General features: G+C 39.0%; 1 long non-coding RNA gene and 1 pseudogene across 1 annotated transcript; both read left to right on the top strand.

Annotated features, from left to right (window-relative positions):
* The window catches only part of LOC132038093 (beta-glucosidase 13-like), an 82,610-nt pseudogene that overhangs the window by 46,744 nt on the left and 16,315 nt on the right, over positions 1-19,551 (top strand).
* LOC132037447 (uncharacterized) lies at positions 1,846-6,500 on the top strand. Its single transcript, XR_009409890.1, has 6 exons — positions 1,846-1,940; positions 2,038-2,406; positions 2,483-2,609; positions 2,701-2,988; positions 3,223-3,330; positions 5,856-6,500. It is a non-coding gene; the product is annotated as an uncharacterized LOC132037447 (long non-coding RNA).

Raw genomic sequence — 19,551 nt, 5'->3', positions numbered from 1 at the left:
TAATAGGACCCCCGCAAAGGTTCGTTGTGTAGTTGGCATTTTGGTCAAACGTTGGGGGGTATTTTGACTATTATCCCCCAAAAATTCGCGCTAATTATTAGTAACGAAACTCAGTTTTCGTTGCTAATCCTTTAGCAACAGAAGAGGCGCGACAAATTTTATTTTTAATTAGCGACGGATTCAAAGAACGAAATATCCGTCGCTAGGCCTTTAATTTTTCGAGAAAAAAAAATATATTTGCAGCAACGGAATATTTTGTCGCAATATTAATTATCAAAAGAAATGAATGTATTATTTAGCGACGGAATATAAAATCCGTCTCTATTCCGTCGTTAAATGTAAAAAAAAAACAGATATCTCCTAGCTAGGGTACACATTATTTCATTTCCAAACACAGCAGCCAACACGGATAGAGAGATAGACTGTGCGAAATTGCTAACATAGAGAGAGAGAGCACAACATAGATCAAAATAATGTGAATCTAGGGTTTCTATTGTGTTTTTCTCTTCTTCTACTGCAACTTTTATCTAAAGGAAAGGTATGTTTTGATATTTCTATGTTTTATGGGCAGTTTCTTTCTTCTTTATCTCCTTAACGTGTGTTTCTGACATTGAATCTAAAACGAAATTAAGATACATTTCCCCTTCTTTCATCACCATTGAAAGCGATATCTGTGTTTTCTTACTTATTATCTAAAGGACAGAGTGTCTCTAAGTGTTTTTTTGGGCTAAAATCGAAGTTGGGTGTGTTGAAAACTGTTGGATTTATAATTTATTTGAAGGTTAAGTGTTGGGAATCTCTATTTCGGCCAAAATCTGATGAAAATGGAAATTCGACCTTTGTTTGTGCTAAATCTTGTAGGATAATATTATTTGGTGGTTAAAGTTTGTTTTAATTCGTTGCATGTCGAGAAAAAGCTTGAAGAACTCAACATTTTTTATATAATCTGTGATTTGAAATCAGTGTTAGTGAACTGGGTTTCTTACTCGATTTTTTTTGTTTCAGTTTCAGTTTTGTTTCAGTTTGTCATTTTTTTTTTTAACTAAAAGGTGAATGATATGTTCTGTTTCACTAAGTTATTTCAGCTTGTTCTTCCATTTAGAGGTCATTCGGTTGTATTAATGATATGAAGACGAACATTAATTTGATTGCTTTGTTTATGTCAACATTAATAGGAACATGAATAATCTAGAGCGTGATTGGATGTACAATAGGTTGGATGGCCGAGGGGTATAAACTCTAGCTTTGTAACCGGTGTAGATAATTTTATCCAATTTGCACTTTCTCAACGAAATTACATGAGCGGTAACAAGGTTAGATGTCCATGTAAAAAATGTCACAACATTAAATACATGGATGTTGAAATCGTTGAATATCACCTTTTTAATTTTGGATTTGTTGAGGACTATTTTGTTTGGGAGTATCAAGGGGAAAAAGATGTGATAGGTGAGATAGCTTCTGGTAATGATTTGCATGGTGGTTCTCAACCTGAATCGGGATTCGATAATCCATACCGACAAATGGTCTTGGATGCAGCTGGACCCAACTTTGGTCAGGGTTCGAGTTCGTAATCTTATAGCAATATTGAAGTTGATTCTTCTCATCCTTATGAACCTTCAATGGAGGAGGAGCCTAATCCTTCAATGGAGGAGGAGCCTAATCCCGAGTCCCAAAGATTTTACAATTTGCTACAAAGTCAGCGATGAAAAATTATATCCCGGTTCTTCTCTCTCTCAACTTGCAGTAGTCTCTAGAATGTTAAATATTAAAATGGAGAATACTTTGTCACAGAGAGGTTATAACCAAATGATACAATTGTTGAAAGACGCTTTACCTGGTGGTACGAGTTAGTCCTCAACAAGGTGGTACGAGTTTCATAGGTGGGCCAGATCCTATAAACCAAGTTCAAACTGTACGTACGCCACCGGTTCAAGCCTCAGGTCTGTTAAAACCTCTTTGTAGACTTGCAAACAGCTTGTATAAAAACCTCTTTACTGATGGTTGCTTTAATTTCCTCACGTCCACATTTTTTTGTAGATATCGCTCGAGGAAATGGTCGAGGTAGCGAAGGTCATGTAGGAAAGTCCTCACTTAGGGGTGATTCTGCTCGTCATGCAAACATGCCTACTATTCCTATTCCCACCACAGTTAGTCCTCAACAAGGTGGTACGAGTTCCATAGGTGGGCCAGATCCTATAAACCATGTTCAAACTTTAGGTACGCCACGGTTCAAGCGTCGGATCACGGTAGTAACCCAACCATCCCCGAATTATCTCCCATTACACACGATACGAGCGGCCCGGTAGATGAGGGTACATCAAACCAGAGCAACACTGTCAGCGAAGAAGAGTCCAGTAGTCGTCGTAGACAGCGGACACTTACACTTGTTACTCTTACTCCTGCAGGGTTAGTCCATGCTTGTATTTTTTTTTTTTATATAATTTGTGGTAGGTCTTGAAATAATATTTTCAAATTTATGCAGGTTGGAACCTTCTAAAGAATGCTCTAATACCATATCCGCATCTTTCAAAAATCAACTTGATCCCAATGGAATCAATTGGAAAGGTGTCTCAGAAGATACTAGAAATTTTTATTTTGGGGAATTCAAGGTATAAATTTCATCATATATAATTCGTTTTATAAGTGTATTAGCTTTTATAGTTAGGATACTAATAATATTAGTTTACAAACTGTTTTCAGAAGACATACCATTGGGACTCTTCGATTCCTGAGAGTGTAATAAGAAAACATTGGAATACTAAGGCAGCAACAAAGTATAGGAATTTCATTAGAAAAATTAAACATAAAAGGGTTAAGCCGTATTATGTGTCTGATAATGTGTGGGAACGCTGGTTACAACTTTGGGCGGATCCTAAGTGTGTCGAAAAGTCGGAGATAAATGCAAAGAATCGTTGTGGAGGGAAAGAAGTTGCTGCCGGGACTCACACGGGTGGCTCTATCTGCATTGGGGAGCATCGCAAGAGACTTGTAAGTATATATATTTTTTTTCATACACTCTTAAATTTTGTATATTTACTACTTGAAAATTGGTTTTTCAAGGTGTTTTTTGCAGTTCTTGATTCTGGTTTACCTAGGTATATATATTGCTATTTTCTTGATTACTATGTTGTTGTCTTTCTTGAATTATTTAGGTTTGTCTATTGTTGGTTATACTGCTATTGTTCTTGGTGTAATTTTCTGAAATGAGTAACTTTTGCATAGGCTGTTACAAAGGGTCGAGATCCAACACCAGGTGAGGTACATTTGCATGTCCATACACATGATCATGATGGAGAATCTTTTGTTGATGAGCGTGCCCGAGCTGTCCATGTAAGTTCAATCAGCAGTGTTTTGCATTGCACTGCTTTTACCTAGCTGCTCTAAACAGCAGTGTTTTGCCGACGTCTCGTAAAGGTGTGGTTAATGATAACTAAAGACTGTGTTTAGCATAAAGACTGGTATGATGGTTGTGATATGTTTGTAACTTGTTGTTTAAGGTCATCCAGAACCCCCTTATTTGATATATGCTATGATTGTTTCCCTTGTGATGATTTGTTTGAGCTTTAGCACTGTTCATACAGATGTTATAAAGAAAGGACAATAAAACATGGAATCTCTGGATTGTCAAAGCTAAAAATTGCTTCTTTAACAAATCAAAATGGCTTTTATTTGAGATCAAAACCTATGTAGGATCCTATATTAAGAAGTGAAGCATACATTATGAATCCTGTTAGATAGTCTGGTGTTCTGCAGTCCCAGAATGTATTTTTTTTTTTTTAAAATCAAATATACCACTAAGCATGTTTCTTAGTGGTTATTATTATATATCAAACGAAACCAATCAGCTGTACAAGTAACACTGTCAAAATAAAAGCACAACAATAAACAAATTCTATGCTATGAATCATTGCCCAAAGACCTATCACTATATGAACTTGGTTTGCTTCCATGCATTTGTTTGCTGTTAACCACACACCAGTGTTATCAAACCAGCTCAATATGTAAGTGCTTCTTGTTCCTCTCAGTAGTTGTAATGCTAAGTAGTTTTGTATTACTATATGTGTCAAACTTAGCCAGATATTGCAAGTTTTCAATAGGAATGAGCATAGCTAATACCACCCATTAAAAACCATACAATAGCAGGTTTAGCATGAACACACACAGTACATCTCTTCCTTTGTCTGCATTGTCTTTTATCCATTGGCTCCTCTTTTCTGCATAGCTCTAATTCTAAGGTTGGGAATATGAAACTTATCCATGTTGATAATCCTTCTTCCAGTACTTGGTAGTTCTGAAAAATGACTGAACTCAACTTCACTTTGATACTTCTCACCAATTTTAAAAGCCTCTTCCTTTTCCTCTGAAAATTCCTTATTTGCCAATTGAATTTTCATTTCTTCTCTCTTTTTCTTGAGCTCATTGATGGCTACCAGCTTCTCAGCATGCTCCTTTTGCTGTTTTGCAAGCTTTGACTTCTTTTTCTTACCTGAAAATTTGAATGAGCTGTTGCCTTCCTCCATAATTTGAAATAATTTGTTGGATCAATAGAACAGCCAAAATCTCCTTTGAACCACCTTTGCACCAGCAATAATCCAAAACTGATACAAGCAATACTATAAGCAAGCATAGTATTGATGTCCTTGGTTCCAACAGTAGCAAACCAAAGCACAGTTTTAATGAAATATGCCATTATCCACCAAAAATGCCCCAGGTCATTTCCACTAGAAAGTGGATCAGTCCCAGAATGTATGCAGAGTGGTTCAAAAGACTTTTAAAATGTAATTTGTGGCATCTGTGAACTTTCCTAATAACCTATGAAGCCTGTGATGCTTGTCTGGGGTCTTACATTGAAAAAATAAGCATGTTAACTTCATTTCCTGTCAAATTTGAACCTCTTGGTGTAGTTAAAGATATTGTGAGATGTGAACCATGAAGCATGATCCTTTGCTTAACTTATGTGAAAGAAATCCTGGATATAAATGAATAGAAGTCTGGCTTAGGATGTTGTTAAGACTGATGAACTGATGAGCATAAAGACTGTGTTTAGCATAATTGTGCAGTTAATTGATGCTCGTCGTTTATCATTCTTAAGTCTATTAATTAAGTTTGTTTAAGCAAATCATTCAGCAAGTCATTAGTCAAGTGAAGTTTTAATTTATCAACCATGTGCCTCAGCCATCAATGGTATGTTCACTTGTTATTAATTTAATTCCTCACTGATACATACATAGCTGTTCCAAACAAAATTTTCAAGTGTGTCAAATTCATAATGCCAAATTCATTTTACTCTAGCTTCAAAACTAGCCTGTTCCTGTGATGCAGTGGAACCAGCTGCTAGTTGCGCTATTCAAACTCCCATAGCTGTTACTCCTTGTGTAATAATGCTGAAATTGAATCCTTTGAGCCCTTCTATTGCTTTCCACCTGCTGCACATAACGCTGCTGTTCTCCTACCATCACTACAGCAACAACCAACTCCTAAGCTGTATATCCTATTGATGTTGGCCAATTTACTTTTTCTTGATATAAACAGTCTACTAGACAGGAAGAACTGAAAAGTAGTATCAGTAATGACTTAAATCAGTAGGAAATAGCCTGAAATTGACCTTTTATTTGTTGTTTAGGAACTCTAATTGTCTTTTTTTTCATGTTCTGTTACTTGACTATGAGACAGTGTATATGATCATTTATATCCAAGTTGTATGAAACTCTTTTTTGTTGGTAATCATGAGACTTCAATTCCAACGAAAAATGGATAAATATCTGCTCTCTTATCTTTGGAATTCATTTCTCTTTTTATTTGGTAAAATTGAATGGTTAGTATTCTTGATGTTTTAATTTCACTAATTATTACAGGAAAGATATCAAGAAATATTACGGGAAAAATCACAATCTCGGTCGATATTGATCAATGTGAAGCATATTACGAAGGCTGGGGGGGAACAAGGAAGAGAAGAATATATGGTCTTGGATCTCAATCACAAAGTTATTATGGGCCGAATCTTTGCGTCAATTTTGGCTTTAATGCTTCAGCATCAGCAGCACCTTCAACTTCTCAATTAGCACCTACAGAAAATATGGAGGAGTTAGTGATGCGATTGATTCCTACACTGACTGATCGCTTGCTTCCTTTATTTATTGAGAAGGCACGCGGAGTGATTTCTTCACCATCACATCATCCGGATACTCCGTCGACAAACCATCGGTTGTGACACCCATAGTGCCTCCTCCTACTACTGCTAACGTTGACGATGTTGATCCTTTAGTTTCTGATGATGATCGTAGTCCTTCACCCATGCATTAGTTTTTTTATGTTATTTGCTTTTTGTTGGAAAGAACAAACTTATGCACAAACAATACTTGATGGATGTGTGGGTTCTTTTGGTAGTTGATAACTCGGTGTTGTCGGTGTTTTGGACTTAACGATTGGGATTTCGCTATCTATTTTGAACTTTTTTTATAAATATTATTTTATGTGAATGTCAGTTATTTTTAAGGGTATTTATTAATTTGTATTTAGTATGTTTCAACAGGTGTATTTAAAAAAAAAAAACAGAAGAAAAATATTTGTGACAGATTTGCGATGGATTTTGGTCGTTGCTAGAGGGACAAATATTGTATTGCCGCTAAATGCAGGCACAAATAATTCAATATTTTGCGACGGATTAGCGACAATGGTTTTCGTCGCTAATTTACTAAAACGACGAAATGAAATATGAAATTAGTCACGGAATTCATAACAATAGCAACAAAAATAATCCGTTGCTATAATGTGGAACGGATCTCATACGTCGCTACTCTGTCGCTAAGTTTGCTACGGATTTCAATTTTCCGTTGCTAATGGGTTTGCAACGCGCAAAATCGCAACAGACGAAATTCCGTCGCTAATCCGTCGCAACACATGTTTAGCAACAGATATATGCTGATTAGCGACGGAATACGTCCGTCACTAAATGCTATTTTTTTAGTAGTGATTGTCAGTATCCTCTCATGATGTGTATGCATTGATTGATCCGGGATCTACCTTGTCATATATTACTCTTTATATTGCCAATCGTATCGGGGTGAAACCTGAGCCAATCAAACCTTTTGAGGTGTTCACACCTGTAGGGGGACTAGTGGTAGCCAAATAGGTCTATAGGAATTGTGTAGTTGTAGTTTGCGACTGCCATACTATGGCTGGTTTACATGAGTTACAAATGTTATATTTTGACGTTATTATAGGTATGGATAGGTTGGCCTCCTGTTACGCCAATGTTGATTGTAGAACAAAGATGGTTCGTTTCCAATTTTCGGGAGAACCAGTCTTGGAATGGAAAGGTAATACAGCGTCCCCGAGAGGTAGGTTTATTTCCTATCTCAAAGCGAGGAAGATGATTGCTAAGGGCTATATTTATCACTTAGTCCGGGTTCATGACACCGAAGCAAAACTGCCAACTCTTCAATCTGTCCCAGTAGTGAATGAGTTTCCAGACGTGTTTCCAGACGAGCTTCCAGGCTTTCCTCCAGAACGGGAGATTGAGTTTACCATTGATGTATTGCCAGATACTAAGCCCATATCTATCCCTCCTTATCGGATGGCCCCTGCAGAATTGAAGGAGTTAAAGGCGCAACTGAAAGATCTACTTGAAAAGGGCTTTATTAGGCCTAGTTCATCGCCATGGGGAGCACCGGTGCTGTTCGTAAGAAAGAAAGATTGTTCTTTGCGGATGTGTATTGATTATAGGCAATTGAACAAGGTGAAGACAAAGAATAAATATCCACTTCCAAGGATCGATGATTTATGCGATCAACTGCAACGTGCCAAATGGTTCTCAAAAATAGATCTAAGATCGGGATACCATCAAGTAAGGGTTAAGGAAGAAGACATCCCGAAGACAGCCTTCAGATTTAGATATGGCCATTATGAGTTTCGAGTGATGTCATTTGTACTAACTAACGCCCCAGAGGTATTCATGAATTTGATGAATAATGTATTCAGACCTTTTCTAGATTTATTTGTGATCGTGTTCATCGATGATATTCTGGTATATTCTCGATCGGAGGCAGAGCATGCAGATCATCTACGTACTGTTCTTGGAATTCTTCGAGCTCGGGAACTATATGCCAAGTTTTCAAAATGTGAATTTTGGCTGAATTCTGTCACATTTCTAGGGCATATTATTTCAGCTGAAGGTATTCGGGTAGATACCCAGAAGATTGAAGCAATGAAGAATTGGCTGAGGCCTACAACGCCTACGGAGGTTCGTAGTTTTCTCGGGTTGGCCGGTTACTACAGGAGGTTCGTAGAATAATTTTCTTCCATTTCAAAGACCACTAATGAAGTTGAATCAGAAATCAGCAAAATTTCAGTAGATGGATACGTGCGAGCGTAGTTTTCAGGAGCTGAAAGATGGATTGACTTCGGCTTCAGTCCTAACACTTCCAGAAGGATCAGAGGGCTATGTTATCTATTGTGATGCTTTAGGAATGGGGCTAGGTTGTGTGTTGATGCAACATGGCAAAGTTATTGCCTATACATCAAGACAATTGCGGAAACACGAGAAAAACTACCCAACTCATGACCTAGAGTTGGCTGCGGTTATTCATGCAGTAAAGACGTAGAGGCACTATTTATATGGTGTTCATGTGGATATTTATACGAATCATAAGAGTCTCTAATATATTTTCAAACAGAAGGAATTGAATTTGCGGCAAAGGCCGGTGGTTGGAGCTATTAAAAGACTATGATGTAAGTATCTTATATCATCCTAGAAGGTGAACGTGGCAGTCGATGCTCTTAGCCAAAAATCTATGGGTAGTTTACGTGATGTTCAACCGGAGAAGAAGGAGTTAGTTCGTAAGCTTTGACAGCTAGCCAGCCTAGGAGTTCGCTTAATGGACTCGGGCAATACGGGAGTTACTGTCCAGAATCCAGCCGTGTCATCTTTAGTAGATAAGGTAAAGAAGTGCCAATTTGAGGACCCTGTGTTAGTTCATTATAGTGATGCGCTTGCTCAGAAGGAAAAGTCACTATTTGAGGTTCCTGCAGATGGAGTTCTCCGGCACTAAGGCAGATTATGTGTTCCTAATGTTGCAGGACTACGACGACAGATTCTGGAAGAAGCCCATCATTCCCGTTATTCTGTCCATCCAGGAGCGACAAAGATGTACCATGGTCTTAAATCTACATATTGGTAGGATGGAATGAAAAAAGATATAGCGGAGTTTATGGGCCAATGTCCTAATTGTCAACAGGTGAAAATCGAGCATCAGAAGCTTGGGGGATTGCTGCAAGCTACAGAGATTCCAACTTGGAAGTGGGAAGTGATTAATATGGACTTCATTACAGTATTGCCTCGTTCCTGGCGTAAGTATGACTCTATATGGGTGATCGTGGATAGGCTTACGAAGTCAGCTCATTTCCTACCAGTAAGAACTACGTACTCAGCAGAAGATTATATAAAGTTGTATATTAAGGAGATCGTACGACTTCATGATGTTCCAGTATCTATTGTCACTGATAGGGGAGCACAATTTACAGCTAATTTTTGGAAGTCTTTTCAAGAAGGTCTGGGGACTCAGGTAAGACTTAGCACAACATTTCATCCACAGACTGATAGGCAAGCTGAGCGCACTATTCAAACCCTTGAAGATATGTTAAGGGCATGTGTGCTAGATTTTGGAGGTAGTTGGGATGATCATTTGCCGCTTATTGAGTTTGCGTACAATAATAGTTACCACTCTAGTATTCAAATGGCCCCATATAAAGCTTTATACGCGAGAAATGTAGATCGCCAATTGGATGGTTTGAAGTAGGGAAAACAAAGCTAGTGGGCCCAGACTTGATCCAGCAAGTGGAGGAGAAGATCAAGCTTATTCAAGATTGATTATTAACAGCCTAAAGTCATCAAAAATCCTATGCAGATAATTGTCGACGAGGCTTGAAATTCCAAGTTAACGATTGGGTATTCCTGAAAGTATCGCCGATGAAAGGTGTAATGAGATTTGGCAAGAAGGGCAAGCTTAGTCCCCGGTATATCGAGCCCTACAAGATTGTGCATAAGGTAGGCCAAGTAGCTTATGAGTTAGATCTGCCTTCGAATTTGGAGTCAGTCCACCCAGTTTTTCATGTGTCAATGCTTTGTGAGTGCGTGGGAGATCCTTCCAGAATTGTGCCTATAGAAGATGTCCAAGTTACTGAGAAATTGTTCTATGAAGAGTACCCATTGCTATTCTAGATAGGAAGGTTCGGAGACTCAGAACCAAAGACGTAGCCTCAGTTAAAGTCCTATGGAGAAACAATAATAGAGAAGAAATGACTTGGGAAGCTGAAGAAGATATGAAGTACAGGTACCCACATTTGTTTTCACTCCCAAAAAAGCTCCAGCCAGGGATACCATTATCCTCAGTTATGTGATACTTCTTTGAATGATTTCTTGGTCGTGTGTGGCCAATATGAGTATTGATGTTGTAGCCTTGTGAGGCGTTATATATTTTGGGTTGTTGTGATAGGATGGTAGTGGTACAATTACAGGGGAAACTCTGGCAAAATTTTCGTAGAAATCCCTAAGAGCTTAACATTCAAGGATAAATGTTCCTAAGGGGGGAGGAATTTTCGCATCGTTTGCATTGTAAGTAAACTAACGTAAGCTCGGAGAGGTCATGGAACTCTTATAAGGTTAATGAATACTCTTAACAAGTTTTAAGCAAGTGTCTAAAGGTTCCGGGACTAAGCAAATCGAAGAAAATAAGTTTGTCAAAAATTTGAAAAAAGGTTGGAAGAATTTTGGACAGAAATTTTGGGTCAAATTCAGAGGGGTATATCCCCGGGTATATCAGGAGTTTTGAGGTGTTTCAAGAGCCTAAAATGAATTTTTTCAAGTCTAGTTTCAAACACAACAAACCGTTCGTCAATACGACATCGGAGTAGGGAGTTATGGGCATTTTAAACAGACAGTCAGAGGAATACGAACACGGCGGAAAATTCGGGAAGCTCACTTATGGGGTGACCCCGCCCAATCCGAGCTTGGCACCTATAAAAGGGCCTCTACACTTCATTTTATTCATTTTTCTTCAACTCCACAACCCTCTAGAAATATCTTAACATCTCCACACCTCTCTAGAATTTCCCACACTTCTCTCTCCATTATAAGAGTGTTCTTGAAAGTTCTCCACCATTCCAAAAAATTCTATACCATCACAAAAGAGGATCAAACTCCAAAACCCTAAGCTAATTCATGGCGAAGGATTGTTCTTGTCTCTACTTAATGTTCTGATGAATTTTGTTTTGGAAGAAGTTGAGTGGGGTGAAGTTCTTCTAGCGTAAGGTATGTTCTCCATCCTATTTCTCATGATTAAGTTGATTTGAAGGTTTAGCAAGTCCTATAAAAGAAGAGAATCATAGAAGAGAAGTTGCAAAGTATTAAAGTGAAAAAGATGACTATGGAATAATTTGAAAGGAGATTTTGGATTAATTTGAGATTAAATTGAATAAAATTCTTTGATTATGGTATTGTGAATATTGTTATGGTTGGTTGAGAAATTGGGAAAAACCGTGTGGGATGTTTTATGGAGTATATTGGTGTTGATGATGATGTTGTTGACATTAGTATTGCTATTGTTGTTGTTGTGTTGGTATTGTGATTTCGGCTAGGATATAACTAGGGGAGATGATTGATTTGAATTTTGGCGTATTCTAATTAAGTTTAATTTAAAGACTTAAGATAGGCATATGACAATAAGTCTAACAATAGTATGATTTCTCCTGAATGTAGAATTACGAGCTCGGGAGAATAAGCGTTAAGTAGTAGGGGATCAAACAGGTATGTTAAGGCTAGTCCCTTTCTTTCAAAAGGCATGATTCTTATGTTATGATTCCATATATGTTTCCATAACCTTCTTACTTCCAAAAGTTAGAAGTTCATGATTCTTAAAAACTTTTTATGATACTAAAGATGAGATGTTTTCTATGATGAACATGATGATGATGATTTTAATTCTAAAAATTCCAAAGCTTAAGATTTTAGTGCTATTATAAGATTATAGAGCATATTTCATGATTTTCTCGATTTTATTCATTGTTGTTGATCTCACCTTATAATAATTGTTCCTTCAAAGTGAGATATAGCGATGATGATTGTTCCATAATATAAATCGGAGGTTACCGACCCTACGTCACTCCGATAGAGTTGTAGTTTTTAGTTGGGCTCTCGTGCATGCTTGATGTATGATATTAACACCGTGCCTATGCGGCCGGGCAGCACCACTACGGTGGGCGGCTATGGATAATGATATTAACACCGTGCCTATATGGCCGGGCAACATCACTAGTGGGCGGCGTGAGATGGTTACCCCGGACGCGGGCTAATGATTATGTTATATATGTATATGAGAAATGTTTTCTTTTGAAAGCTAAGCATGCATGGTTTTCGCCTTATGAGGCAATCAGATGTACAGATTATCTTTATCTCCTGTTATGTTCTATATTTCTTATTATGTTGTTATTCATGCCTTACATACTCAGTACATTGTTTGTATAGACGTCTTTTTCTTGTGGATGCTGCGTTCATGCCCGTAGGTAGACAGGTAGACGGACCTGATTTTTAGGAGCTTTATCAGCGGAGTGTCAGAAAGGTTCCAATTGTCCCGGAGCTGCAGCTTATTGGTACTACTCTTTTGTATGTATATACACTTGGGCATAGCAGAATCCTGCCCCGTCCTTATGGATTCATGTATTCTATCTAGAGGCTCGTAGACCAGTGCATGTATCTAGATATTCCGTAGTCTTAACAATACGTATTGATATACAGTATATAGACAGTCTTGTTGGCTTATGTTTATGGGCCTGGCTTTTGATGATTACATGAAGACGTGCCATTATTTTGTGATACATGTTCTTACAATGTATGATGCATATGAGCTAGCTTATAGCCCACCTAAATATGATTATGAGGTGTATGTTTAGAGGTACTCGGTAGATTAGCTCCAGGTGCTCGTCATGGCTTCGGTCGTGACAGCTAAAGAAGTTCTCACCTTAATGTTAGAGGACTTGGAGGAAAGATATTCGTCGCTAGGGTTTATGAGAATGTGAATAAATGATAAAATTAACTGAACCCGGTATATATAAACACGGCTGGAGGCGGGTAAAATACGCCCAGAAATACGAGCCGTATTATGTGGCCATATTTTACATTAACAAAACAGTGGACCCCATGGGGAGGTGGGTGAAAAACTCCCGAGAGATACGGACCGTATTTCAAAATATAGGCCGTATTCTTTGGCCGTATTTTTCCATTAACAAAATAGTGGAGTCTGAATCTCCAAGATGCTTTCACACTTAACCCGGATTTACAGAGTGTTACATTATCCCCCCCTCAAGATCATTCGTCCTCGAATGAGAATCGTAGCCTACCAAGGATTCACTAAGTCACAAATTATTTCAAATGATTCGCGCAAGAATAGCTAAAATGTTTAACTCATACCTGCAATAGGGAACAAGTGAGGATATCTTTTCTTCATGTCCTCCTCTGCTTCCCAAGTTGCTTCTTCGGTATCATGGTTTCGCCACAGGGCTTTAACTCAAGCTATATCTTTTGTCCTCAACCTTTTAACTTGATGATCTAGAATCTGAACTAGTTCCTCTTTATAAGATAACCCTTCATTGATTTCAATATCTTCATGGTTCAACACATGGGAAGGATCGGGTTTGTACAACCTCAACATCGAAATGTGAAACACAGGATGCACCATGGCCATATCAGATGGTAACTTCAACTCATAAGACACCGTCCCAATTTTCCTAACAATCTCATAAAATCCAATGAAACGAGGACTAAGCTTTCCCTTTTTACCAAACCGCATTACTCCCTTCATCAGCGACACTTTCAAGAATACCTTGTCACTAACAGAAAACTCTAGCTCACGACACCTCATGTCCGTATAAGACTTCTATCTACTCTGAGCTGTCTTGAGTCGTTGTACAATAAGATTAACTTTCTCGATTGCTTCATGAACTGAGTCAAGACCCAACAATTCTACTTCAGTTGGTTCAAACCAACCAATTGGAGACCAACAACGCCTCCCATGAAGAGCCTCATAAGAAGCCATTTGAATACTCGCTTGATAACTGTTGCTGTACGCGAATTCCACAATAGGTAAATGTCCATCCCAATTTCGTCCGAAATCTATAACATAGGCTCGCAACATATCTTCCAAAGTCTGAATAGTTCTCTCCGCTGGCCCGTCAGTTTGAGGATGAAAGGCAGTGCTCAATTTCACTCTAGTTCCCAAACCTTCCTAAAGGGATTTCCAAAAATGAGTAGTGAATTGCGTACCTCTGTCAGATATGATGGATGCCGAAATCCCATGCAATCTAACTATCTCTTTTAGATATAATTTGGCGTACTCCGCTGCAGTATATGATGTCTTCACAGGGAGAAAATGGGCAAACTTTGTGAGTCTATCCACGATCACCCAAATTGAATCAAACTTGTCCTTTATGCGGGGTAAACCCACAACATAATCCATAATGATCACCTGCCACTTCCACAGCGGAATCTTGATATTCTGAGCTAGGCCTCCAGGCCTTTGATGTTCAGCCTTAACTTGTTGATAGTTCAAACACTTAGCCAAAAAGTTAGAAATATCAACCTTCATGCTCTTCCACCAATAGTGTTGTTTCAAATCCTTATACATCTTGGTGGACCCCGTATGCACAAAGTATTTAGAACTATGCGCCTCCACCATCAATTCTTGTCGAAGTCCGTCAACATCAGGAACAAATAACCGCCCTTGCAACCGTAGGACACCATCACATGTCCCAACAGTGAATGAAGTGTACTCACCCCTTTCCACTCCATCCCGCAATTTCATCAAAAGTTCATCGTCATACTGCTTGGATTTGATCCTTTTCACAATGTCAGACCGAGCTGGCGTGAGTACCACTGACTCACCATCATCGGTTTCATCAAGTCTGACACCAAGATTAGAAAGTCTTCGAATTTCCCTTCCTATAGGCATGTCAGGTGCGCGCAAATATGCCAATGTGCCCATAGACTTTCTACTCAGAGCATCAGCAACCACATTTGCCTTAGCCGGATGATATAAGATATTTAAGTCGTAATCTTTCAACAACTCCAACTATCTCCTTTGTTTGAGATTCAACTCTCGCTGCTTGAAAATATATTGTAGATTCTTGTGAACAGTGAAAACATCACAATGCTCACCATACAAGTAGTGACGCCAAATCTTCAAAGCAAATACCATGGCAAAGAAACTCCAAGTCATGAGCCGGGTAATTCTTCTCATGCTTTTTCAAATGTCGCGATGCATAAGCAATCACCTTACCATTCTGCATCAACACACAACCCAACCCAATTTTAGAGGAATCACAGTACACTACATAGCCATCGGACCCAGAGGGTAAAGTCAGAACAGGAGTCAAAGTCAACCTTGCCTTAAGCTCCTGGAAACTCTTTTCACGAGCTTCAGACCACTAAAACTTAGCAGCCTTTTGCGTCAACTTAGTCAATGGCGAGGCTATTGATGAAAATCCTTCCAAAAACTTTCTGTAATAATTAGCCAAACCCAAGAAACTACGAATATCAGTCACACTCGTGGGTCTAGGCCAATCTTTCACTGCTGAAATTTTATGAGGGTCAACCTTAATATAGTCGCCAGACACCACATGAACTAAGAAAGCCACAGAATTAAGCTAGAATTCACACTTAGAGAACTTTGCATAAAGCTCGTTCTCCTCAAGTGTTGTCAGGGTTATTCTCAGATGATTTGCATGATCCTCACGACTCTTTGAATACACCAAAATATCGTCAATGAAAACAATGGTGAAATGATCCAGATAAGGTTTAAACACACGATTCATTAAGTCCATAAATGCAGCAGGCGCATTAGTCAACCCAAAAGACATTACTAGAAACTCGAAGTGCCCATAACGAGTACAAAACACTATTTTCAAAATATTCTGCTCTTTATTTTCAATTGGTGATACCCAGACCTTAAGTCAATCATCGAGAAGAACTTAGCACCCCGAAGTTGGTCAAATAGATCATCTATCCTAGGCAAAGGATATTTATTCTTAATGGTCACCTTATTAAGCTGGCGATAGTCAACACACATCCTAAGGGAACCATCTTTCTTTCTAACAAACAAGACTGGAGCACCCCAAGGTGAGGAACTTAGTCAGATGAAACCTTTATCCAACAAGTCCTTTAATTGGTCTTTTAATTCCCTTAGCTCCACTGGAGCCATACGATATGGAGGAATGGAAATTTGTTGGGTGTCTGGAATAACATCATTCCAAAAATCAATGACTCTATCAGGAGGAATACCGGGAAGATCTTCGGAAAACCCTTTGGGATACTCACTAACTATGGGAATAGATGCAAATTCAATTACTATGGATTTTGTATCATTAACCGCAACCAAATGGTAGATGCACCCCTTAGTGATCAATTTACGAGCCTTAAGATAGGAAAAAAACCTACCCCGGGCTTAGCAATTTTGCCCTCCCAAACAATAATAGGCTCATCAGGAAAGACAAAACGAACTAACTTATGGCTACAATCCACATTAGCATAGCAGGCGGACAACCAATCCATCCCCATAATGACATCAAAATCCACCATCTCAAGTTCATATAAATCAGCCATAGTCTCACGACCCTTAATCATAACAACACAATTTCTATAGACCCTAGAAGCAATAACAGGAATACCGAAAGGTGTATCGACAAAGAAAGGGTTTCAACAGAAGTTCAAGTTCCATACCAAAATTGAGAGCAAAATATGGGGTCACATAAGATAAGTTTGAACCCTGATCGATCAACGAGTACGCATCAAAGGAGCAAATAGTAAGAATACCTGTAACCAAAGCGTCAATGGCTTCAGCTGCCTCCCTACGAGTCAACCCATAAAGTCGAGCTATTCCCCCATTAGAAGTGTTAGCAATTTCCTTCCCTTTACAATTACCGCGAGCATTCTGGTTATTATCAGCATTGCCAGCAGGCAAATTCTTAACAGAAGTAAAAGCAGGCGAATCATTCTTTTGATTAGACATACTAGCCATCTCACGTAGCCATTTCTGATACTCTCTCTTAACGTGGCCTTTAATCCCATATTGATGACAAATACGATCCTCCCACACAGCTGATCGATTACTACCCTGAGAAAATATGCTTTGATTATTATTAGTTCGTTGCCCTTGTCTACCACAAGGTACACTAGCGTTAGAATAAGCGCTAGACTAAGTAGATGCTGAGTACCCTTTCCTTTTCCCTCCATTAACATTAACACTAAAGCCACCTGCAGATCGGGCCTTCTTGTTTTGATCTCTCTCCACCCTCTCCTCATTTTTCCAGTTCTCTTGTTGCTCAGCAAACCTAACTAACGATGAGAAAGTGCAAGTAGGAGCTATAGCAGCAACACATGCAGACTTAATTCGTGGGACCAACCCACGTACAAAACGAGGCAACTTATGCTTCTCAGTCGGAATCATGTACAGTGTATATTTTGACAGACGGGTGAACTCTAAGCTGTATTCACGAACAGATTTTGTACCTTGCTCAAGTTTCTCGAACTTGGTAGCCATAGAAAATCTCTCTTCATCAGACAAAAACCTCTCTATGAATGCCTCCTCAAATTCAGCCCAACTAGGAGGTACAACATCATTATCGCTTTCAGACTCCCACACCTCAAACCAAGTGTGAGCAATATTTTTCAACTGATATGATGCAAACCTTGCAGCTTCAAAATCCTGGGCATTCATTGCCCTCAGTGCCTTGAAAGTCTCATCCATAAAGTGTTGGGGGTCGTCCGACTCTCGTGACCCAAAAAACTCTGGTGACATTAAATCAAGAAACTGCTTAAGCATTCCTCCACCATGAGATTCCATACCTCCACGCTGATGCTGAGCTGCAACTAATGCAGTTAGCATTTGGATCGCCGTCTGCATTGACCCAATCTCAGGCACACCCGTAGCAAGAGCAAGAGGTTTTTGAGGTGGCACCCGGTTCCCAGCGTTGTTCCCGTTGCTAGCGTTTGCTCTCACCAGATTTTGAGTTCATGTGGCGCGTCCTGAGTTACCAGTTTCGGATCGAGTTAGGGCCATTTCTGCAAGGCACGAATTAACGAGCGAATTAGAATGATCCTAAAAGGACTTCAAGCTCTACAACACAATTTAGAATTAAGAAGAATAGGAAACACCTATGAATGTCCTGGAAGTTTCTCGGTCGTGCAGATGATCAGGCTGCATAAGGAAAACTCCACTAGACACAGCTCCACAGACGCCAACAGTAATCCTAGGACGTATCTAAACCTAGGCTCTGATACCAAGCTCGTCACGCCCTAAAACCCACTCTAGATGTACCGGCATCTGACGTCATGAACAACATCAGAAGAACCTAAGCATTCAATATCCAACACTAGAACCCGCAAGGTTCACTACTCAAGTACCAGCAGTTTATAGCTAAGAAACTAACAATAAAGAAATGTCAATTATTAAATAAGTGGAAGTCTTGATAAAGGTATAATTTAGTCAAAACAAAGAAAGCCAAAATTTAGCAGTAATCCTTCAACTACTCACAAAATGAATGTAAACTATGGAGCATCTAAGAATAAAGAATGACCGTCTAATCATCGGGACGCAGCCCGAAAAACTAATATAAATAAATGGAATGAATATATAGAGGATGACCCACGAATGAGCATGTGGGCTCACCAAATCAACAGCAACAGCAAGTGCTCCTAGCGCTTTAGTCTCCACGAACCTGCTCTTCTTCGTTACCTAACATACCATCAGAAATAACAATGGTATGCTTGAGTAATTCGTACTCATTGTGTGCCTCGGGGACAATATGACATATAAAAAAATCAAATACAATAATAAGTAAAGAAATGAGTTCTGGAAACCATGTGAGGTCATTGTTAAACAAATGTTCAACTTAGTTCAATATGCTTATCAAAACGAATGAGAACCCTTTTTTATCAAGTTTACAACTTTCGGTTATGTCCTTTCAATTTGCTAGATTATCATCAATAATACTTTCACAAAGAGATAAGGATATCACACATGCCAATGCAGGCCAAGAATGAATCACATCGAAGGGATGACCTTTGAGGTTCCCTAAACATAACTGCGCACCACACCGAAATATTAGACTCTCGGTGGCTATCCTTCCTCCCGAATAGCTAGGCATAAACCGCACCTGGGTAGCGAACCCGCAGTAGCTACTCTTCCTCCCGAATGGCTAGGCATTACCACACTAGGATCCATAGTGACTACCCTTCGTGTAGCTAGGCCAAACACAACAATAAAGTTCATAGCATAGATCATCAATTAGCAAATCACAATTCATCTCAAGGTAGTCACATCATCAATTAGCATTTAAGTTCATCATAAAACACCATTACCAATTCCTTAGTCATTATTGATGATCATCTCTTATAGAGGAAAACGATTAAAATTACGTATACATGTATAGTGTATAATACAATCAAGGTATAATGTGGGCTTTTCCCCTCACGCACACCAACCATAATCAAGGCATGAATTAGGG

The sequence above is a fragment of the Lycium ferocissimum genome, chromosome 11 (genome assembly GCF_029784015.1).
Source record: "Lycium ferocissimum isolate CSIRO_LF1 chromosome 11, AGI_CSIRO_Lferr_CH_V1, whole genome shotgun sequence".
Taxonomy (NCBI): domain Eukaryota; kingdom Viridiplantae; phylum Streptophyta; class Magnoliopsida; order Solanales; family Solanaceae; genus Lycium; species Lycium ferocissimum.
This window is presented reverse-complemented; position numbering and strand designations above follow the sequence as displayed.